Source organism: Carcharhinus amblyrhynchos, chromosome 8 (assembly GCF_965287045.1).
Source record: "Carcharhinus amblyrhynchos chromosome 8, sCarAmb.v2.hapA, whole genome shotgun sequence".
In the NCBI taxonomy this organism is placed as follows: Eukaryota; Metazoa; Chordata; class Chondrichthyes; order Carcharhiniformes; family Carcharhinidae; genus Carcharhinus; species Carcharhinus amblyrhynchos.
The window spans coordinates 53,740,873-53,766,120 of NC_137331.1; the positions used below are offsets into that span (position 1 = coordinate 53,740,873).

The following is a 25,248-nucleotide window of genomic DNA, read 5'->3' on the forward strand; positions in this document are numbered from 1 at the left end:
GAGAAACAGCAAGAGTTCTGATAGCAAAAGGGTTATCAAAGATAGCGTGAGAAACAGAGTCCAGAGAACAGAGGGACTGTAAAAGCTCTGTGAGAAACTGAAGAGTTCAGCGAGCAGAGGAGTTAGAAAATCGTGCAAGAAACTGGGAGTTCAGAGAGCGGAGGAGCTATAAAGACAGCATGAAAAATAATGAGAGTTCAGGGAGATTATAAAAACTGCATCAGAAGCAGAATTCAGAGGGCAGAGGAGAGTAACCACTGAGGAGAGTCAGAGCCGAGTTAAAAAGCAGAAAATACAGTGTTCCATGAAATTAAACTCATAAATTGATTGGCTAGTGAGTATTGTTGCTTATGGCCTGAGTCTCAACAATTTGAAGATTAAAAACGCTAAGAATTTTAGGTACTAGTTATATGGAACAAGTCAGCAGCAAATGAATATTGTCTACTTTTTATTTTTAAGTAAGGTTTACTACCGCATGTTAAGCATTAGTAGGATTTATCAGTACTAGTAAGATGAATTAGTATTGGCAAAACCTTTTAGTAGTAGCAAGGTTAACTAATAAGGAAAGGAATGGCAGGGCTGCTCCAACCTTCAGTGTGCATATTGTACGCAATGTGGGAAATCCAGGATGTTTCCCATGACCTGGACAATGATTTGCGCAGGAAGTGTTTCCAGTTGCAGCAGCCTGAGCTTTGGGTTTCAGAAGTTGAACAATAGCTGGTGTTGTTGCAATGCATCCGTAAGGCTGAGATCTACAGGGATAGCATGTTTAAGGATGTGGTTACCTCGCAGCGTACGAGTATGCAAGAAGAGAGGAAATGAGTGACTACCAGGCAGTGAAAAAGGAACTTCAGGTAGCACAGGAGCCCCACCCGAGTACATCTCTTTCTTCAATCCATATTCAATTCTCAGTAACGATGAGAGTGATGGTTCATCTGGAGGGGGCAGCCAGAACCAGATCATGGCACCACAGGTGGCTCAGCAGCACTGGCATACAAGAAAGTCTAGAACAGCATAGTGATGGATGATTCAGTCGTGTTTCTGTGGCTGCAGGTGTGAATCCAAGCTGATCTGTTGCCTCCCTAGTGCCAAGGTTAAGGGTGTCACTGAACAACTTCAGAGCACTCTGAGGTGGGAGAATGAGCAGCTAGCAGTCATGGTCCACATTGGTATCAACGACATAAATGGAAAGCAGGATGTAGTCCAGCAGTCAGAAATTTGGAGCCAGGTAAAAAAATTAGCAAGCAAACACAATATCTGGATTGCTCACAGTGCTATGTGCAACTGAGAACAGAAATAGGAGGATAAAACAGATGAATGTGCAGCTGGAAGGATGGTGCAGGAGGGAGGACTTTAGATTCTAGGAACATTGGGACTGACTCTGGAGGACCTGTAAAAGCTGGAGGGGTTACACTTGAACAGGGCTAGGACTGAATTGTGCACATGCTATTGCAGGGCTGTGGGAACCAGGAAAACATAGCAGAGAAGAATACAAGGTGCACAAAATAATGTGGGTAAAGATAGCACTAGAATAGAGAATAATAAGTTAATCGGTGGGGTCAGAAAAGGTAGACGGCAGTCGAGCCTTGATCAGGATTGCAGTGCCTGTATCTGAATGCACAAAGTACACTAAATAAGATGGGTGATGTGGATTTACAATGTTGGGGCTATTACAGAGACCTTGCTCAAGGAAACACAGAATTAGCTATTAAATATTCCTGGATACAAGGTATTTGGGAAAGATAGGAAAGGGAAGAAAGCGGAGTGGTGCCATTAATTATGTAGTGCTGGAAAAAGAGAATGTCCCAGAGGGGTCAAGGACAGAATCAATTTGCATAGAGGTAAGGAACAAAAAAGGTGCAATTACATTGCTTGGTGTGGTCTATGGGTCACCAACCAGTAGATGTATAGGAACAAATCTGCAAGGAAATTACAACTTGTTGAAAAATAACTGAATAGTTATAATGGGGGACTTGAATTAGCCAAGTATAGACTGGAATAGAGGTACTGTACAGGGGGACAAGCATTCATAGAGCAAGTTCAGGAGAACTTGTAGTGTTTTCAGTCCAATGAGAAAGCAGGAACTGCTATATCTGGTTCTTGGGAATGAGATAGGCCAAGTAGATTGAGTGTCAGTAGAAGAATATTTAAGAGACAGTGATCATTGTAGCATAAAGTTCAGGGTGACAATGGAAAAGGACGATGAACAATCCAGAGTAAGAACAATTAACCGGGTAAAAGCCAACTTCAGTGGAGGTAAAAACAAATCTGGGCTGAATGACTTGGAACGAAAGGTTGGCAGGAAAAATGGTAGCTGAATAATAGGCAACCTTCAAAGAAGAAATGGTTTGGGCACAGTCAACGTATATTCTCTCAAAAGGAAAAGGTAGGGCAAGCATCACAGCTCCAGGACATTTCTGTAGAAGTCCTTCAGAGTAGTGTCCTAGGCCCAACCATCTTCAGCTGCTTCATCAACGACCTCTCCTCCGTCATAAGGTCAGAAGTGGGGATGTTCACCAATGATTGCATAATATTCAGCTCTATTCACAACTCTTCAGATACTGAAGAAGTCGATGTCCAAATGCAACAAAATCTGGACAATATCCAGGCTTGGGCTGACAGGTAACAAGTAACATTCGTGTCACACAAATGCCAGGCAATGGCCATCACCAATAAGAGATACTCTAACCACCAGCCCATGACATTCAATGATATTATCATCACTGAATCCCCTGCTGTCAACGTTCTTGGGGTTACCATTGACCAGAAACTCAACTGGACTTGCCACATAAACACAGTGGCTACAAGAGCAGGTCAGAGACTAGGAATATTGCAGTGAGTAACTCACTCCTTTCTCCCTAAGCCTGTCCACCATCTACAAGGCACAAGTCAGAAGTGTGATGGAATGCTCCCCACTTGCCTGATGGGTGCAGGTCCACCAACATCAAGATGCTTGAGGCCATCCAGGACAAAGCAGCTCACTTGATTGGCACCACACCCACAAACATCAACTTCCACCATCATCGATGCACAGTGGCAGCAGTGTGTATTATCTTACAAGGTGTACTGCAGCAATTCACCAAAGATCCTTAGACAGCATCTTCCAAACCCATGACTACTTCCATCTAGAAGGACAAGGGCAGCAGATATATGGGAACACCACCTTGTAAGTTCCCCTCCAAGCCATTCACCATCCTGACTTGGAAATATATCGCCTTTCCGTTTGTAGTTGCTGGGTCAAAATCCTGGAATTCCCTCCCTAACAGTATTGTGGGTCAACCCACCGCACGTGGATCACAGCATTTCAAGAAGGCAGCTCACCACCACCTTCCTAAGGGCAACTAAGGACAGGCAATAAATGCTGGCCAGCCAGTGACACCCATGTCCCACAAACGAATAAAACAAAACATCCAGCATTTCCCGAATGACAAAGGAGGTAAAAATTAAGATAAGACAGGTGTCAGATAAAAAAATGCAGTTGAGAACCAGGCTGAGTACAGGTGGTTCACAGCAGAGCTCAGAAAGCAACTAAGAGAAGCAAAGAGGGAATATAAAAAGAGACTGACAGATAATATGAAAGGGAATCCCTAGGACCAGACAATTTAACTTTGATGGTAGGGAAACTTGTAGAAAATGTGATTTGGGACAAAATTAATAGTCACATGGAGAAATGTGGTTTAATTAAGGAGAACCAGTGTGGATTTTGCAAGGGAAAATCCTGTTTAACTAATATGCTGAAAAGTTTTGAAGAGGTAATGGGGAGGATTGGTGAGGGCAGTGCTGTTGAGGTGGTATGCATGGATTTCCAAATGGCATTTCAGTCAATGCTACATAGCAGACTTATGAGAAAAGTTATAGTTCATAGAATAAGAGACAGTAGTAACATGAACACAAAATTGGCTGTGTAACAGAAAACAGAGGATAATGGCTAATGAGCTGAAGGAAGGTTTGTATAGGAGTTGGTATTGGAACCCTTGCTTATACTGATGAGTATTACTTGTTTAGACCTTGGAATAGAGGAAACAGTTTCAAGGTATGCAAATGCTATGAAACTCGGAAGCAATTTAAATTGTGAGGACAGTGTAGAACCTCAACGGCATACACAAGTTGGTGAATGGGTAGATATGTGGCAAATGAAGTTCAATGCAGAGAAATGTGAGCTGATACATTTTGGTAGGAAGAACATGGAAAGGCAGTATAAAATAAAGGGTACTCCTCTAAAGGGGGTGCGGGAGCAAAGAGACCTGAGTGCATATATGCATAAGTCATTGAAGGTGGTAGAGCAGATTGAGAGAGCAGTTAGTAAAGCATACATTATCCTAGACTTTATTAATAGTGATGCAAAGTACAAGTGCAAGGATGTTATGTTGAACTTGAATATGACACCAGTTAGACCTCAGCTGGTATATTGTATAAAATTCTGGGCACAGCAGTTTAAGAAGAATGAGAAGGAATTGGAGAGAGTGTGGAAGAGGTTTATGAGGATGATTCCAGGAATCAGAAACCTCAATAATGAAGATGTATTGGAGAAATTTGGACTTTTCCTTAGAGAAAAAAAGGCTGAGGAAATTGTTTTGGAAGTATTCAAAATCATAAAGGGTTTGAACAGGTAGGAGAGAACAGTTCCCACTTGTGAAAGGATTGAGAATGAAAGGGCACAGATTTAAAATAAATGGCAAAAGAAACCAAAGCAGTATGAGAAAAGAATGTTTTCACACAGCTGGTGGTTAAGGCCTAAAATTCACTCGCTGAGAGTGTGAGTGGTACTTTCAATCCAGGCATTCAAGAGGAAATTGGATGATTGTTTGAAAAGAAACAACCTGCAGGGTTACAGGGAGAAAGCAGGAGAATGACACTAGGTGAAATGCATGTTTGAAAAGCCGGTGCAGACATAATGGGCCAAATAGCCCCTTACTGCACTTTAATGATTCTGTGCTGCCTTACGTGAGTTCAGCAAATTCATCACAAAACTCAGGGCTGTCCAATTTGTATATCTCTGTGCTCTAGCAGGTATTGCCTTTGCCCATTACATCACTGGGGAGATTACCATATTGATATTTTATGTTATTGCAGTGGTTTCTTCAAAGGGATATTAAAAATGGACTATCTGAAAGATAAAAGAAGTCTTTGTGTATCCGCTCGGTTTTAGAGTATAAACATATTTTACTTCAGTCTCTGCAAACTTTCAATGAGCTAAGCACAAATGGGTGATGTGTTGTGACAGTACATTTGTTAGTATGTTAAATATAATCATTTAAAGATATATGTTTATGTTGTTATGTATATCGTGATACGTGATGCAATACCAGATGATTCAGTTCTCTTACACAGTTGGTTAGTAATGAAAGCTGAAGCAATAATAAATTTTCATTAAAGTTCTTTGCTCACCTGACTGAGGAATCTAGAACAATGGGCACAGTTTCATGAAACAGTTTCATCTCAGGACTGAGATCATTCCCCTGATGAAGGAGCAGTGCTCCGAAAGCTCGTGATAGAAATAAACCTGTTGGACTTTAACCTGGTGTTGTGAGACTTCTTAATGTTCTTATGTTTCTCTCAACCTCTATAGCTGTCTTTCAACTTTGTTTATCTTAATCTAGAAAGAGGTAGCAAATTCAACACAAAACTCAGGGACGTCCAATTTATATATCTCTGTACTCTAGCAAGTATTGCCTTTGCCCATGACATCAATGGGGAAGCTACCATAATGATATTTTATGGTGGTAGCAGTAGTGATTTCATAACATTGATCGGTAGCTGAAAATGACAGTCAAGTCAGAGGCCCTCCTGAAACAATGAAACTGGATCACAACTCACATCAGGAGAGCAGCTGTGTGAGCAGAGATTGAAGGTAAATTGTGCAAACACCTGGTTTTGTCTCAAGCCAGCAGAAAAGAAAAGATGCAGTTTTCTGCCGCAGAGATTAGTGTAGCATTGTGTTTTGGTGCATATTTCTTCCCCTTGACCCCCATTCTGGAACATCTCCTGCCTGTAACCTTGAAGTCTGCATATAACACTAATTCAGGATGTGGCTCCTGCTCAGCTGTGCAAACATCACAGCTTTGCTGCAACTTGTAAAGCAAGATTTGCCGTTCAAGGAAAGGAACTTATGCGATGACAACTAGGTTTCCAGAGATAGATTGAGAAGTATCTGATGTTCCAGGCGAATTTAAACTGTTTAGGCAGAGGGTTGAGCTAGGTTTCTTGGACAAATCCATGGTGCTTTGGGTACAGAGAAACAAGGCCACAAAAACTAGAATTGCTATATTAGGCCATTGCTGCAAGGCAGTGTTTGCAGGCCTTAGGGTCTGGAATAACTGTAGGGACAATATCCATGGTGCCCAAGCAAAGTAAGACCAGTGGGCTTGTGGGCCAAACTTTGTAGAAGGCCCAGCAACAGGAATGCAGGGAAATGCAGTGAGAAGCCAGACCGGGCTTCTAAAGAGAAGCCCTTGCCTGTACAAGTGGGCAAGATACTTTAAGGCATCGCCTAAAGCATAGACCTATCCATGAAATGGAGAAACACCTGACCAAAATTGATGAGGTGAATTGAGGTGGTAGCACTATAGGTGAGTAGTGGAACTGGTTGATGCCATTAACAAAATGGAATTTCTTGCAGCACTTAAGAATAATCAGCCCTAGTAAGGCTGTGTGAAAATTGACATAGGTGCAAGTGCCAACACGATAACTTTCTGCATTCTGAAGGTAATTTACCACGTGGCATGGAAATATGTGCTCCAACCTACAAACGTGAAGCTTAAGTGCCTTGACAATAAAGTACCACAGTTCTCTTCTCTTCTGCAAAACGGGCACAAAGGGTGAACGTTGCCTACTCAGATGTTTTACATAGTGGATGTATCAGGACCAGCTGTAGCAAGGTTGCCATCATGATCACCATGCACGATCTGACCTAGACAGAAGACTACATCAGTCAAAACAATTGTACACCCATTGCATTGGGTCAAGACTTTCAGAGGTTGTGCCTGGGCCAGTTTGACAGGTTTGGAAATTTCCTTGTCCATGTGAGATGATGACACCAAATGATGCAGTATGCATAAGACGACCAACCAGCATTGCCTATATGCACCTGCGCATGTTTTACAGATGGAGAAACAGCAAGCAGCACAGTGAAAACTGGAGGAAAATCCTCTCAAATTCAATCTTCAGGGAGAGAGAATGCACAGTTTGAGAACGCACACGTGTTATCTTAAGGTCTGGTCGAGTCAGCTGATAACTAGGTAGATAATACCTTGAAGAAGACTGTACCAACTTTTTTTTTACAGTTGAATACTTTATATGGTGATATAGTTGTCAAATTTCTTATTGCTTATTATTATAGTATAATAATGTTTATAGTATATAGGATTGATATTTAAAGGACGAGGATGTTGTGATAGTGTATTTGTTAGTATGTTAAATTTAATCATTTAAGTATACACTTTTGCTAATATGTGTGTCAGCACAGGTAGTGACGCAGAATCATTTGATTCTGTTCTCTTGCACATTCAGTTAACAGGTGTAAACTAAAGCAACAAAAAGTCTTCATTAAAGCTCTGTGTTTGACCTCTGCATGGCCTTCAGCTCAATTTTTATAAATCTAGAATGAGATAATACAGCAACATGTTCCCAGGGTCAAGTGCTGTTCTAAAACTGATTCCTGACAGGTTCAGGGGATATTATTCCATCCCTGTTGGGAAAAATCTTCTTTGCGAGCAAGGCTAAAGGTGTGATCTTAATGTGTGAGGAATTAGAGGTAAATCAACTCCTCTCAACAAAGTAGACAATAGGAAGGCTTGCATTCATGCCAGAGAGACTAAACTGCATCTAAGCTATCTGGGCTTAAGTAATATGCAATCCGTGAAGAAATAAATAGAAATTCTATCTGGGTGTAAGTATTGGAGTTTGTTTTGAATTGTTAACTCCAGTGGTGAGTACCTCTTTGTCACACATTCAGCTGGCCAAAAGAAAAGAGTGGAGTGTGTGGGATGAAATGTATGGGGCAGAAAATTCCATAATTAAGTGGAATGAAACGGTGATTTACTGTCCTCCTTGAAACCAGCTGCAAGTGGGCGAAACAACGAAGGAGGTTTGGAACAAGGGGACTCAATGGATCTTGACAAAAATTATGTAATGGAACTATGGAAAATTTTGCAGCAATACAATGTTGGCTTCAAAGTAGTTGGTGAAAGGTAGAGCCCAATGGCTGGTGAGAACATTAGTGAAATCAAAACAGAAAAGGTGAGAAAGTGGAACTGAGCAGCGACAGATCAGCCATGATCTTATTGAATGGCGGGGCAGGCTCGAAGGGCTGGATGGCCTACTCCTGCTCCTATTTCTTATGTTCTTACTCAGGTAGCATCTGCGAAGAAGAAATAGACTTAATTTTGCAAATTGATAAGCAGTTATAAGAATGGGAAACGTTAAAGGTGTAACATCTTTTTAACAAGTCAAGCGACAAAGAGTGAAGGGGGTAAGAATAAAAGGTCAGTTCTCTGATAGGATGGAAGGCAGAAAAGATGACATCTGTGATTTTTGTGACAGGAGGGTTAATGGTGCATGGCAAAAGGGAAGGGTAATGAGAGAAGTAAGGAAGCAAAGGATGGATCCAGAGAAAGTGTAAATGAGAACAGCAGAACCACTTTCAATGCTGTCAGTCTGAAAAAAATGGGGACACAAGATTTCAGGGATGTGGGCCTCACTAGCTAGGCCAGTATTTATTACTCATCCGAACAGTCTTGAGTTGTGATCTGAAATTGTTGATCAGTCTTATGTTCAAAAGGCTGTAAAGTGGCTTGTCAAAAGTTGATGTGCTATCCATGGAGTTTGCATTGAGCTTTTTTGAAATAATTTGCTGAGTGAAGAGAGACAGGCCATGGCAATCATAAAGAATTAAATTGACAGACATTCAGAAGCTTACAAACCAAACAAGGCGCTCTACAAAGCGATTACCAAACCTGTATTTGGTCTCCACAATGTAGAACACATCATAAATAGCAAACATGATATATTAAATTTGTAGCAAACTCCTTTCAGTCAATAGTGTCAAAGTTGCTGCTCTTCAAGGAGAGGTTCGGAGTGTCTTTGAAGCATTTTCTTAGCCCTCCCCTGGGATGTTGGTTATTTAAATGTTGAGACAAACAGGATCTGGCAGGAAAATTTTTTTTGGCCATCCAGAAACAGTGTCTGTTCTATTGAAGTCGATTTTGCTGTAGTTTTGTCTGAATACTTGGGAGCTAGTTTCAAGAAGGTCAGTAGAGCACTGCTTCACCTGCACTGACTGTTTGGAGCAATGGACAATGGAAAGGAAAGCGATGTACCTCCTGCATTTGCACAAGAAAATACCACAGGAAATAGGCAAAGGGATAATGGAGTGGAGACCAGGCTATCACGGAGAGAATGGTCCCTTTGAAATGTTGAATGAAAATGGGAGGGGAAGTTAGTTAGAAGGAGAGAACAAAGGAACCATATTGTAGTACTGGGAAGAAGGGTGAGAATAGAGATGCATAGAATGGAAATAGTTGAGGGTCCTATCAACCACAGCATAGGGGAATGCTCAGTTGAGGGAAGCCAGAAGCACTGATATGAAAAATGACATTATCAACTAGATGTGACAGGGAAAATGGAATAGAGTTCCAATAGAAAGTAGCATGAGAGGAAGTTTAGTCAAAGTAGCTATGGTGAACTTATACTGGATATTGACTAATACCATAGCTACTTTGGGCATTAATCCAGCTTGGATATGCACTTAGATATGCGCCATATCCTACAGGGCTATAGATTAACATCGTTGGCTGTCCTTGATTTGAGGGTGTCTGCCAGGGGTTTTCATGTGACTGAAAAGGCAGATTCTTCATTCATGGTTCTTTGGGCACATGGGACAGGGAGGTATTGAGATCCAGATTGCACGATTTGCTTCCAATTTTATTCTCTGTCACTATTCTGCCTCATCATTAAGGCTTTGAGACTCAAAATGTAATGCAACTTGATGGCCAAGATATCACCCATTTTGAATGATTGGGAGCAGCTTGCTATCAATGTCAAAGCTTCTGCACTTCAGAAAGAGCTTCAGAGGATCTTTGCAGCATTTTCATTGTCTTCCCTTGGAACATCAGCTGTTTGACTGCTGAGAAAACAGGACCTGGCGGGGGAGATTTTTTTTGGCCTTCCAAGAATACTGTCCAGCCACTGAAGTTGGTTTTGTAGGCGTTTTATCTGAATTCTGATGCACCTGGCTTCAAGAACCACACAAGCAAAGTTCCCTTTGAGGTTCCATTTAAGATGCACACATAGTTGTTCATCAGTCTTAAAGTGACCACGCTGTGTAACAGGCCAGCAGCTTGGAGCAAACAAAACATTAAACGGAACATTGTATTGGCTTCTGCTCACCTTCATTTCAACTTCCTTGCTGTCAAGCTTCACTACTGCATGGGAGCAACTAATGCAGCAGTGCTCTGGACTCCTGTTGAAAAAGAACTGTCATACTGCAACAACACCAACGGTAGTAGCTATCTTCTCTGCAGCCACATGCCATTCCATAGGACAGAGAGGAGACAGTACTCTCAGCATAGGGTCTATAGACGGAGAATGAACTTTTTTGACACGATAGAGCAACAGTTTCTCAAGAGGCTAGGGTTTCAGTGGCAGGTAGACAACAAAATGAGAGAATGGACTTCAGACTAAAACATCTGAAAAACAAAGTCCTCTACCAGCCTGTTCCTGCCACACAATACTGCCCCCTGACCATCAAGATTCACGATGAGCCCCTGGACAATGTGGATCATTTTCCATGCCTTGGAAGCCTGCTCTCAGCACGGGAAGACATGGATGACGAAATTCAACATCGACTTTAATTGCCAGTGCAGTCTTTGGATGCTTGAGGAATAGTGTTTGAAGTCCGATGCCTCAAATCTAACATTAAGCTCATGGTCTACAGAGCAGCTGTGGTCCCACCCCCTGTATGCATTAGAAGCATTACAGCAGATGCATCAAATCCCTGAAGAGATATCACCAACATTGCCTTCACAAAATCCTGCAAATCCACTGGCAGGATAGGAGTACCAATGTAAGCTTATCTTTCCAGGCTAATACCCCTCAGTAACGAGGCACTGATCACACTCAACTAGCTGTGATGGGTGGGCCACATTGTCCACATGCTTGATGCAAGATTCCTGAAACAAGTGCTCTACTCCAAGCTCTGCAATGACAAGTGACCACTAGGCAGGCAGAGGAAATGCTACAAGAAAGCCTCCCTAAACAAATGCAACATTCTATATCAACAGGTGGGAATTGCTTGCCTGAAAAAGAAGCAACCATGGTGGCACCAATCACCTCAAGCAGCACCAGAGTACATGGGGGCCAAGCGTAAACTGTGGAAAGACAGTGCAGATTCCAGAGCATCCCATCCATCCGCCTCATCAAACGCCACCTACCAAACCTGTGGCAGAGTCTGTGGCTCCAGGATTAGACTATTCAGCCACCATAGAACTCACCTCCTCAGAGTGGAAGCAAGTCAACTCTGACCCTGAGGGACTGCCAGAGAAGAAGATAACTTGTTAGTAAAATAAATAATAGCACAACGTCATTAGCATTGCTATACATAACCAAGTGAAATCCCCTTGTGCAACAATAATATCATTTTACTTTCTCTTGCTACACCTGGTGAAAACCTTGTGGTTTTAGCTGAGCTGGAGGCAGGCTGTCCATTCCCCTCTCTGAAACAAGAAATGCTTGTGTTGGAGATCCTCCTTTGGAACATGTATGGGTCCCACCAAAAATTGCCCCACCTCACCCTCTGGAGGGGCAGACACAATCATTGGGGCAGGAGACAGTATGTGTGGCTCTGTCTGAATGGGGGAGCATTGGATAAGAAGTGGAGCCTTTTGAAAAGATTTCCCAGTGTTGTGTGTCCTCTCCATCTTCATTCTGATGGCTTACCTACACTTCCCTACTACCCAAGAGCTGGAGCACAGTTAGCTGCATGCTGTTGAGGCATTGAATCACCAAGACAAGGTTTGCTCCATCCTGTGCGAAGTGGCAATGGGCATATCATTTGTCTGGGCCAACACTCACTCATTAATCTGCATACAGGTGGGCATTGACATAAATGGCACATGTGCTGGAAATGGTCTCCTTCATTCTCTCTCCAAGGGTGTTCACTGCCTCTGGAAGTACTGACAAGCGCATACATTTCCAGCTGCTACTCACAAATTAATTTTATCAGATGACCCCCAAGGCTCAACATTTACATTCAGCTGGGTGAAGCTTGACTTATCCTGCACCCTCTTATGAGTACTCTCCAAACTATCATAGAATCCCTACAGTGCAGAAAGAGGCCATTTGGCCCTTTGTGTCTGCAGTGACTCTCCAAAAGAACAACCCACCAAGCCCTCCCCTCTGTCCTGTCCCCATAACTCCTGGTATTTACCACAGCTAATCCCTCTAACCTACACATCATTGGGCACTGAGGAGCAATTTAGCATGATTAATCTACCTGATCTACACATGTTAAGACTGTGGGAAGAAACCAGAGCACCCAAAGGAAACCCACCCAGGCATGGGGAGAATGTGCAAACTCCGAACAGATAGTCACCCAAGGCTGGAATTGAACTCAGGTCCCTAATGTTGTGAAGCAGCAGTGCGAACCACTGTGCTGCCCGTGCTGATACTGTCCTCTCTCCAGTATCTGCTTCTGCTCCTCGCCATGTGACTACTTCTATGCAGTATCCACTGAAGTGTGTTTAAGTGCTCTCACTCTGAGCTGGTCCCTCAAGAGCTCCCCATCACCATTAAAGGCATGTAGGAGATGAATCACATGAGTTAGAGATGACATTGAGAAAGGGCACAAACTCAGCATTGTCCATATCATATTCTTGCAAAGAGTTGAGTTAGTTAGTTTGTGAAGTTCTGTTTTCCACAAAGAAGAAAGAGTGAAGGCGGGGTTATTGAATATATTTAAGGCTGAGTTAGATTGACAAGAAAGTCAATGCAGACTGTTAGGTGGAATTGAGGGCACAGTCAGGTCAGCCACAATTGTGTCGAAAGACAGAGCAGGCTTGATGGGCCAAAAGGTCTAGTCCTGTTCCTAATTCTGATGTTACTGTGGGGGTTGGTAGCCTTTTCCTCCCATTCAAAAGAAAGAGGACTTTTCTCTCGGCCGGAAACCTCCAGCATGACTTCCAGGACCAGTGGGTGTTGGGAGAGAACAGCCATTCAATCCCTTACCAGGGTCTCTTTAAGAACCTTCATCAGGAGTGCAGGATTTGATGTCAGGAAGATAACCAGATAACACTGCAGCAGATTGGGGTAGTCAATATTGCCCAAGAAATAAAGATCAATGAAGCAGAGTTATATTGTGGAACAATGCTACTGTTGACTTGGTCTAGACAGAGACTGGAATGGAGGAACTGTAAAGAGATGTAACACGAGAGCTGGTGGCAATAACGTAGTTGTGGACCTTGTCTGGAAAAGGCGGGGGGAAACATAAAAATAGAGTAGTAGATCGTGATGTTGGAGTTGTTGAGAGTGTTAGTTTAAAGTGAGAATAAACATACCTACATATTCTATAAAACATCGGCTGCGATTCTCCCACCCCAACCTGCTAATTTTTTGACGGGTCAGCTTGGGAGAATCTCGTGTGCGCCGATTGGGATTTGTGCATGTGATCTGACATGCGCGCATCCCCCAGCAACTGATATCCGGCGCGGTCGGGACCACACTGGAAACCGGTGGGAATAGCAGGTAAGTAATTTTAATCTATTTTTAATCTTATTTGAATGTAATTATCAGGCCCAGGACTGAATTCTCTGGGCCCAATAGCATCTCCCACTCTGCCAGTACAATTTCAGTCCAACGGGGTTTGGTCTAGCTCCCCACTTTTGGGGAACTAGTGAGGACTCTGCTGGAGTGAAGGGGGGAGCAATTGGGGCCCCTGAGGAGAGGTGGGTGGGTGCAGCCTGTACCCTGGGCACTGCCCAAGGGACAAAGTGCCCATGCTCAAGGGCATCTTAGCACTGCCTACTCGGCATTGGGCAGTGCCAAAGGAGTGGGGCCGAAGGAACAGTGTCAAGGGGATGGGGCCTAGGGCCAGGGCTTAGGGGCGATAGGTGGGGTTGGAGGGGTCCCGCTGCCACTCTGCATTGGGATCCGGTTGGGGCTGTGGGTGGTGGTCTGCCTGGGAAGGGTGGGCTGTGTGTGTGGTGGGGGGTCTACCAGGGTGGAGGTGGCCGCCTCCCATGGGGTGGGGGTCGTCACTGGGGGGGGCGCGCTGCTGGAGATCGGGCTGCTCCTGGATGAGAGGGGGTTGGGGCTGGCCCCAGGAATGCTTGTGGGGGCTGTGATCAGGCCATGGTAATATGGAGGGCAGGGGTCTCAGGCTGGCCTGAGTGCTGGCTTACAGATTGGGACCACTGCGTATGTGCAGAGGCCCAGAACTGAGAGACTCTGGCATGAATGGGCCCCGCACCCTCCCGAACTTTTAATTATATTCATGATCTCTGTATTGCACAGCGTGTGGGAGATTCAAATCCAAACTCTAACTGATTAAACCATCGTGATTTACACCATTTTTCCTGTGAATTCAGCACTTAGAACTTTTTTGGGGGAATCATCCCCATTGTGTTTGGAACATCTAAAATGATTTGCATTTTACAACCCTATTGTGGGGAGTGGGTTTCTGAAGAGTTATTTACAGAACTTAATTGTGCTAGGAATATGTTGATCTGGCAAACATGATGGTATCTCTACCATCATAAACAACTTGCATGAAACTGCTTTGGTTAAGTTTTAAAGAATGAGCAACAGATTTGTTTTTCATCGTGTGAAGTTCATATTTGTTTAGTAGGGTAAATGTTATGGATATCAGTGTTTTAAATGTAAATGTTTATGTAGGGAATATGTAAAGATTGTGCAGATGTTTTTCCTAAGTCTAAATTGATGCTGGAGTTTCATGCGAAGCCAGATTGGAAAGTTTAAAAATCTGGACTGCACCACCACATCAAAAATATGTTCTACAAATGCAATCATTTATATGAGAACACAAATAAATGGAAGATTTTCTGTTCAATCATCTGGAAAAAAAGGTCACAAATATACATATTGTGAGTTTTTAAATTCTATTGCCATTCTTAGCTGCAGGATAGCTGCCATTTCAACACTTACATGCTCCTCCAGATCCCTGTCATGCTTGCTATGAGGAGAGGTGACCTGTATCCGAAGGCAACTCCATTAATTTCAGTGGGGGCCAGCACTTCAGATCAATTTAGCAGCTAATCGAAAACTGTCCAACTCTGGAACACAAATCATTTCTACCTTGGTGTTGCAGCTGAGCTGCTAGGGAGCTTCTCAGAAGTGGAACAGTCTGATGTTTCAGCTTTCATTTAAATGAACAGAGGCATTCTACAATAAAACATTCCTCCTCATAATCCTCCTCACAGATTAACTAAGTAGCCAATGAGAGATCAGGGGAATTTTAACTTCTGAACTCTGAGGAACTGTTGGAGGAAGCAATTCTGCAGTTTAAAGAACATCTTTCTCAATTTTTATCCCAGAATGCCTCCAGCCTCTAACTTGTGCTATTAATAGAGGTAGATCAGGGCAGAAGAAGGCTGATGAATCTGTTCTCAGGAAGCAGTCATAGAATTATAAAGTACTACAGCACAGAGGGATGTTATTAATTCCATCAAGTATTTCAAAGAGCAAAAGGTGGCACTGTGGCAGGCTGCCTCACACCACCAGAGACCTGGGTTCAAATTTGGCCCTGGATGACTGTGCACATTCTCCCTGTGTCTGTGTGAGTTTCTTCTGGGAGCTCCGGTTTCCTCCCACAGTCCAAAAATGTGCAAGTCAGAGGGATTGACTATGCTAAGTTGCCCTTTAGTGTCCCAAGAAGTGTAGATTAGCTGCATTAGCCATGATAAATATGTGAGGTTACTGGGATAAGTTGGAGGCAAGGACCTGTGTCAGAAACTCTGTCAGAGAGTCAGTGCAGACTTGACAGGCTGAATGGTCTCCTTCTGCACTGTCAGGATTCTATGATTAGTCTTATTTTTCTGCCCTTTCCCCTTGTGCCTCCAGTTTTTCTCTCCTTTAAGTGATTACTCAATTCCCTTTTGAAGGCTGCTGTTGAAGCTGTATACACCACTCTATCAGGTGCCAAACGGAACATGAATTTGAAGGGCCAGGATTCCTTCCATGTTCCCACACCCCCAACCACATTATGACTTTATGTTGGGCTGGTCAAGGTCTCTGGCAGGAAGCCGATCCATAAGTGGCCAATTATTGACCACTTAAGAGCTGTCTCCTGCCCATTCAGTCATCCCTATTTCAATAATTTTGTCGTGCTGCACAACCTGTCAAGATATCTATGCTGCTCTATTTTGATCTTTTGGAGCATCCCAGTTTATTCTTTCACCATTGGTGATCAAGCCTTCAGTGGCCAACACCCTTAGGTCTGGTATTTTCTCCACCTCCCTACCCATCTTTCTTCTTTTAAGATACTCTTTGGAACCTAATTCTTCAACTGAGTTTTTAGTCATTACACATAATATCTCCATAATCTGGCTTGGTGTCACATTTTGCTTTAAAAGTTTCCTTTGAAATGTCTTGAGATGTTTTATTGTGGTAGAAATGCTGTGTACATACAAGTTGTTTCCATCTCTTTGCCAACAGTGTATCTATGCCTTTACTTCCTCTTTTGTCCCATGGATTGGCCCAATTTTTGCGAATAAGCCGAATGTGTGGTAACTTATCAAACATTTTTTAAGTCCAAGTTTTTATTCATGAGTTCTGGGCTTCAGTACCATTTATATTGCCCATTAAAAAGGTTGTGGTAAACTACCTTATTGAACCACTGTAGTCCATGTGGTGGGGGGTACTCCCACAGTGTTGTTACATCGGGAGTTCCAGGTTTTTGACCCAGCGACGATGAAGGTACAGCAATATACTTCCAAGTCAGGATATTGTGTGACATTGACTGGAATTTGCAGGGTGATGCTGTTCCCATGTCTCTGTTGTCCTTCTGGGCAGTAGAGATCATGTCGTTTGGAGGTGGACAGGTTGCTGCGGTGCATTTTTTTAAATAGTACAGTCAAGTGATCTGAAAGCTTCTAGTGTTGTTGAAGCTTCAGTCATTCTAGCAAGTGGAGAGTATTCCTTCATGCTACTGACTTGTGTTTATAGATGGTGGAAAAGCTTTAGACATTTAGGAAGTGAGCCATTTGTTGCAGAATACCCAGATTATATATGTACATAAATCATTAAGGTGTTAGGATAGGTTGGGAAAGCAGTTAATAAAGCATACAGCATCTAAGGTTTTATTAATAGCATAGTAAGAAGTCTCACAACACCAGGTTAAAGTCCAATAGATTTATTTGGTCCACAAGCTTTTGGACCGTTGCTCCTTCATCAGCTGAGTGAGAGTCGTGTTCACAAATAGGACATATAAAGACACAAACTCAATTTACAAAGTAATGGTTGGAGTGTGAGTCTTTACAGGTAATCAAGTCTTAAAGATACAGACAATGTGAGTGGAGAGAGGGTTAAGTACAGGTTAAAGAGATGTGTATTATCTCCAGCCAGGACAGTTAGTGAGATTTTGCAAGCCTAGACAAGTTGTGAGGGTTAAAAATAGTGTGACATGAACCCAAGATCCCAGTTGAGGCCACCCTCATGTGCAGAACTTGACTATCAGTTTCTGCTCAGTGATTCTGCATTGTCGTGTATTGAGAAGGCTGCCTTGGAGAATTCTTACCCGAAGATCAGAGGCTGAATGCCCCTGATAGCTGAAGTGTTCCCCAACAGGAAGAGAACACTCCTGCCTGGTGATTGTCGAATGGTGTTCATTCATCCGTTGTTGTGGCATCTGCGTGGTCTCCCAAATGTACCATGCCTTGGGACATTCTTTCCTGCAGCGTATCAGGTAGACAACGTTGGCTGATTTGCATGAGTATGTGGATGGTGTTCTCACGTGAGATGATGACATCCATGTCAATGATCCAGCACGTCTTGTGGAGGTTGTGGCAGGGTTGTGTGGTGTCGTGATCACTGTTCTCCTGAAGGCTGGGTAGTTTGCTGCAGACAGTGGTCTTTTTGAAGTTATGCAGTTGTTTGAAGGCAAGATTTGGGGGTGTGGGGATAGCCTTGATGAGATGTTCGTCTTCATAGAAGATATGTTGAAGGCTCCAGAGAAGATGTCGTAGCTACCCACCGACTATACATTTCAACCAGATGAAATTGAAGTTTTCTCAGCCCCATCACCAAAATAGATCCCATCAGTCTTGCAGTGGGCACAGAGGTATTCATCAGGCGAATGACACTGTGAGAGTTCTTCCACAAACCCCGCGAGGCCAACAGCAAATGCAATGAGACAGCCAATGAACCAAAACAGCCAACGGAGATGTCCACGCTGCAGCAACTGAAGAGGAAAGAGTCAAATTGGACTCCTCCAGAAGGCCGCTGCCCTCAACTTGACATGTATGCCCAAGCTGTCAGGAGGTTTGTCAATGCCAGATTTATCAGCCACACTCAAGACAGCCCCGAGTGTCACCCAAGCACAACGCAATGCCATCCACGATCTCAAGAGCAACCGCAACATTGTCATCGAATCAGCAGACAAAGAAGGGGCCACTGTCATTGTACAAAGAACCCTCAGCTTTTGTCACGACACTACGGACTTCCTACAGAAACTCAGCATACATGGAGCAGTTGAATCAGGAGCACTCCTCATTACAATGGATGTCTCAGCACTCTAACCAACATCCCCCACAACAGTGGCATCACTGCAACTGCCTCTGTACTCAATACCGACAACTGCCAATCTCCAGATGTAATTTTACAATTCATCCGCTTCATCCTGGACCACAATGTCTTCACCTTCAACAATCAGTTCTTCATCCAGACACATGGAACAGCCATAGGGACCAAATGCCAACATCTTCATGCACACGTTCAAACAAGACCTCTTCACTGCATAGGACCTTCACCCGATGCTATACACTAGATACATCGATGACTGTTTCTTCCTTTGGACTTATGGTGAACAACCACTGAAACAACTATATGATGACATCAACAAGTTCTGTCCCACTATCAGATTCACCATGGACTACTCTCTGGAATCGGTTAAATTTTTGGACACATGCATATCCATCAAGGACGATCACCTCAGCACTTCACCGTACTGCAAGCCCGCAGATAACCTCACAATGCTCCACTTCTCCAGCTTCCACCCTAAACACATTAAAGAAGCCATCCCCTATGGACAAGCCCTCCATATACACAGGATCTGCTCAGATGAGAAGGATCACAACAGACACCTCCAGGAGTTGAAAGATGCCCTCTAAGAACAGGATATGGCACTCGACTCATTGATTGACAGTTCCAATGTGCCACAGCAAAAAACTGCACCAACCTCCTCAGAAGACAAACACGGCATATGGCGGATAGAGTACCCTTTGTCGTCCAGTACTTCCCCCGGAGTGGAGAAGCTACAACATCTTCTCCAAAGCCTTCAACATGTCACCGAAGAAGACGAACATCTTGCCAAGGCCATCCCCACACCCCCACTTCTTGCCTTCAAACAACCGCGCAACCTCTAAAGACCATCGTCCTCAGCAAACTACCCAGCCTTCGGGAGAACAGTGATCATGACACCTCACAACTCTGCAAGATGTGCTGGATCATTGACACGGATGCCATCATCTCACATGAGAACACCAGCCACCAGGTACATGGTACATACTCTTGCAACTCAGCCAACGTTGTCTATCCGATATGCTGCAGGAAAGAATGTCCCGAGGCATGGTACATTGGGGAAACCGTGCAGACAGTAGACAATGGGTGAGTGAATACCGCCTGACAATCACCAGGCAGGAGTGTTCTCTTCCTGTTGGGGAACACTTCAGCAGTCACGGGCATTCAGCCTTTGATCTTCAGGTAAGCGTTCTCCAAGGCGGCATTCATGACACATGACAACGCAGAATCACTGAGCAGAGACTGATAGCCAAGTTCCGCACACATGAGGATGGCCCCAACCGGGGTCTTGGGTTCATGGCACACTATTTCTAACCCCCACAACTTGCCAGGGCTTGCAAAATCTCACTAATTGTCCTAGCTGGGGATAATACCGACCTCTAACCTGTGCTTAGCCCTCTCTCCACTCACAGTATCTGTACCTTTAAAACTTGATTCCAACTATTATTTTGTAAATTGTTTGTGTCTTTATATTTGCCCTGTTTGTGAACACGACTCTCACTCATCTGAAAGCTGCTGCTAAATAAATCTGTTGGACTTTGACCTGGTGTTGTGAGACTTCTTACTGTGCTTACCCCAGTCCAACACCGGTATTGCCACATCATCTTTATTAATAGGGGCATAGAGCGCAAGAACAAGGCAGCTATGTTAAGTCTGTATGAAACACTGATCTGGTCTCAGCTGAAGTGTTGTGTCGAATCCTGGGTGCCACAGTTTAGGAAAGATCTGAAGGCATTCAAGAGAATGCAGAAAAGATTCTAGAGATGAGGAACATCAGTTACAAAGATAGATTGGAGAAGCTGGGACTGTTTTCCATGGAGAAAAGAGAGCTGAGAGGAGATTTGATTGAAGTATGCAAAATCATGAAGGGTTTGGACAGAATGGACAGGAAAAATCTGTTCCCACTGGTGGAAAAATTGAGAATGGGAGGGTACTGCTTTAAGGCAATAACAAAAGATGCAATGGAGACACAAGGAGAAACATTTTCATGCAGTGAGTGGGTTAAAACCTGGAGTGCATTGTGAGAGAATGTTGTAGATGAAGGTTCAATCAAAGCATTCAAAGGGGAATTGGATTGTTATCTGAAAAGGATGAATGTACAAGATTACGGGGAAAAAGTGATGGAATTGCACTGGTCAATTATTCATAGAATCATAGAATCCTACCGTGCAGAAGGAGGCCATTCAGCCCATCAAGTCTGCACCGATCACAATCTGACTCAGAGCCTATCCCCATAACCCCATGCAATTACCCTAGCTAATCCCCCTGACACTAAGGGGCAATTTAGCATGGCTAATCCACCGAACCTGCACATCTTTGGACTGTAGGAGGAAACCAGAGCACCCATGCAGGCACGAGGAAAACATGCAGACTCCGCACAATGACCCAAGCTGGGAATCGAACCTGGGTCTCTGGCACTGTGAGGCAGCAGTGCTAACCACCTTGCCACCATATCACCCATTGGAGAGTCAGCGCAGACAAGATGGGATGACTGGCTTTCTTCCAGGCTGTAATAATTTTGTGATTCTGGGAGGTGTTTATTGCCTGACTGTTTTGTGGCACAAATGTTGCTTGCCGCTTATCGGCTGAACCTGAATATTGCTCTGGTCTTGCTGCATGCAGACATGGACTATTCTGTACTACAACATCTTAGCTAAGGATGCTACTAATTTTACAGCAGCCAGGATGGTGCCAGGACCTTTGTCTTTGCTGCAGCTAGTGCATGGTGTGAAACTAACTAGCTGAAGAGTGGTATTAATGATTGCAAGCACCTTAGGAGGAGACCAAGATGTTTATCCATTCAGCATTTCTGGCGAAAGGTGTTTACAAGCATTTCAGCTTGTATGCAACACTTACATTCTTGACTCTGCATTTACTGAGGATGACGATGTTGCGGGTGCCCCTTCTTCCACCACTATTCATGAATGGATCTCTTATTCTGCAAAGCCAGCATTTATTACCCATACCTGATTTCCCCTGAGAAAGTGGTGGCGAACAGCCTTTTTGAACCGTTGTAGTCCCTGTGATTATAGATACAGCGTCAGTTGTGTTAGGAAGGAAGTTCCAGGATTTTGACAAAGTGACAGTGAATGAGCAGTGATGTAGTTCCGTGTGAAATTTGAAGTAGAGTTTGCAGGTAGTGGTGTTCCTAAACACTGTTGCCCTTGGCTTGCAAGTTGATAGAGGCCATGGGTAAATAATGCATCAAAGGAGGATTGGCAGGTGGTTACAATGCTGCTTGTACATGATACATACTGCTTTCACTCTGTGCTGACAGAGGACGGAGTGAATGCCTTAAGGTGATGGATAGATGCTTATTAAGTGGTATGCTTTTGTCTCAGCATGGTGTGTAGCTTCTGGAGTGTTGTTGGAGCTGCACTCAACCAGGCATCGCACTTCTGATATATTCATTGTAGATGAGCTTTGGGGAGTCAGGAGGCAAGTTACTTGATGCAGAATTCTCAGCTTCTGACCTACCCTTGTAGTCACAGTGTTTGTACAACTGGTCCATTTCAGTTTCTCATCAATGGTAACCCCAAGGATGTTGGAGGAATTCAGTGATTGTAATGCCATTAAATGTCATGGGGAGATGGTTAGAGTCTCCCTTATTGGAGATATTAATCATCTTGAACTGTATGGGCTGGATGTTACTTGCCAGTTATCATCCCAAGCCTGAATTTGATCCAGCTCTTGCTGCATGCAGGCATGGATTGTTTCAGTGTCTCAGGAGCTCTGAATGGTCCTGAAAACTGCGTCATCAGTAAACATCTTCCCTTCTGAGCTAATGATGGAGGGAAAGTCATTGATGAAGCAGCTAAAGATGGTTGAACCTAGACGCAACCCTGAGGAATTCCTACAGCAATGTTCAGGCCAGAGGCTGAGATAATTGGTCTCCAACATTCACAGTCATCTTCCTTTGTGCTATGTATGCCTGCAACCAACAGAGAGTTACCCTCTGACTCCTATTGACTTCAATTTTGCCATGGTTCCTCGATGCCATACTCAGAAATGGTGTCTGATGTCAAGAAGAGTCATCTCGCCTCATCTCTTGAACTCGTTCTGTCCATGTTTTGATCAGGACTGCACTAAAGTCTTGAGTCAGATGGGATTAGCTTTACCCAAACTGCATTGGTGAACAGTTTGTTCATGAGTAAATGCCATTTGATAAAAACTGTCTATGACACTTTTAATTACTTTGCTGATGATTGATTGCAAGTAGGACGATGGGGTGGTAATTGGCCAGATTGGATTGTCCTGCTTTTTGTGGACAGGACAAACCTGGGCAATTTTCCACATTATCATAGAGATGCCAATGTAGCTGATGTACTGGAATGTTGAGTGTGTCAAATTGTCTGAAGACTGGCATCTATGATGGTGGAGTTCTCAGAAGGAGATTGAAGTGGATCATGCACTTAGTCCTTCTGTCTGAAGATTGTTACAAATGCTTCAACCTTCTGTTTTGCCCTGTTTGATAAAGATTGTTGTAGTTGAGTGAAGGGGATGTAATGATTTGAGCAGAGGCTGAGGTTAGTAGAATATGGCATTTTAAAATGCGTTCATTAAAATTGTTCACTCGTGTGAGATTAATAAACTTCCTCTTGCCTTGCATCCATGTTCTTAAAGCTGTACTTTGCTCACTGACCCCTCTTACCACTGCCTTCTGACTATGTTTCTGGAAGGCCTCCTGAGGGTACAGGTCATCTTTTCTCCATTCCACCTCTCTCTCACTAAGACTTCCAGCGCACCTTCTGAAAACCTTCATGCCTGGCTGTCTCCTGGTTAGCCATTGTTGATTATTGATTGCCATTACACCTCCAACAGGTAGACTGCATTTCCCATAAGGAGACATGGGCTAGCTCTATGTCAGTCCAAGAACATAATCACATTGAGTCTCCTGCTGATGTGTGCAGCCACTGAATAGCATGGTGCTGGCTGCAAACAGAAATTTTTGTAATGAGCAGGCAGCACTGAGGAGGTGTAGAATGAGGCAAGTCGGCCCATCAAGCCAGCACCGATCACAATCCCACCCAGGCCCTATTCCCATTACCCCATTCATTCACCCTAGCTAGTCTCCTGACACTAAGGGACAATTTAGCATGGCCAATCCACCTAACCCACATATCTTTGGACTGTGGGAGGAAACTGGAGAACCTGGAGGAAACCCATGCAGATACGGGAAGAACATGCAGACTTCACACAACGACCCAGGCCGGGAATCCGGATCCCTGGTGCTGTGAGGCAGCAGTGCTAACCATTGGCCATCATGCCACCCTTGTACTGGCTGCATCCTGCTGAACAGGTGTGGGCTTATTGTGCATTCTGATCCCTCTGTATGTTTTCAGAAGCTAATCAGTTTAACCTCCTATGTGTTGCATTTCCCTATTCTTCCCTCCTTGTTTATGTCCATGCATAATTTCCCAGCAAAAAATGCTGCCAGTTGTATAAACCAAACATTATGTTGTGGTTTGTAAGGAATACACAAAAGTAGCTAGTCAATTTGCCCTTTGTTTCACCTAGTTTCCTTCAAAGGAAGATCCATGACTGTTCTCATCATTATCTTTCTGACAATCTACCCAAGATCCAGAGTTGAGAGAACTCTCAGAAGCAGTTTTGTGCCAGATTTGTTTACCAGCCTGCTGTTCTGCCATACAAGTTCAGAGTTGGCACCAAGTAGTTTCAGCTTTTTATCATTCTAAGCTTGTGCATTGGAAATCAAGTGCTAAGACCTAAATTTTTTAATGCTCCTTTCCTCTGATGTCAGGTTGGACCAAGTCCAGGTTCAGGCTGCATTTACTCTATATCTCCATAGTCAGCATGAAGAGAGACCGCGTCACACTGCAGCTACAGTCTTAATGTAAATATACTTATAATGGCAAATTCAGGTGTTGCTATACTAACTATGTTTAAAGGTTAAAAACAGCCATTCAGTTGGTGACGTTGATTTGGTCATTTTTCAGATACAAAACAGATAATTCAATTGTGTTAATTAAACACTGTTTACCATTAATAAGGCTATGCTGGCTTTCCTTAATTACTCCATGCTTGGCCAAGTGACTGTTAATTATGTCCAAGATTATCACTTCTAAAAGTTTTCGCTCTATCAGATTTAAACTGATGGTTGGTGCGTTTATTTTTACATCCTTTTTCGAACAAAGGAGCTGGATGGAGGGGTTTCGGAGCTCTTACTAAAAAAATTTCTAAGTGCCAAACAAGCACAAAACCGAGAGAGTTTCAGACCCATTTTTTCTACGAGGTAAAAAAATCAAATCTTATGACACTTAATTGAAAGAATGAGCCACAATATGATTCTTGCCAGCAGGGGAAGGGGGTGGGTCCTAAGCTCTCTGGCAAACTGGCTGCAGACTGCTAGAGGGTGCTATTGTACATGTGCCCTGTGCACTATCAAGAGTACACAGTCACTGCTCCCACAAACATAGCACCACCCAGTTTTTGCGTCTTCTGTGTTCTCTTACCAGCTTGCCACGCCAATCAGCCAGCATG

The 25,248-nt window shown here is 43.6% G+C and overlaps 1 protein-coding gene across 5 annotated transcripts in view; it reads left to right on the forward strand.

Annotated features, from left to right (window-relative positions):
- The window catches only part of stau2 (staufen double-stranded RNA binding protein 2), a 346,610-nt gene that overhangs the window by 146,525 nt on the left and 174,837 nt on the right, over positions 1–25,248 (forward strand). The gene's annotated exons all lie outside the window — the stretch shown is intronic.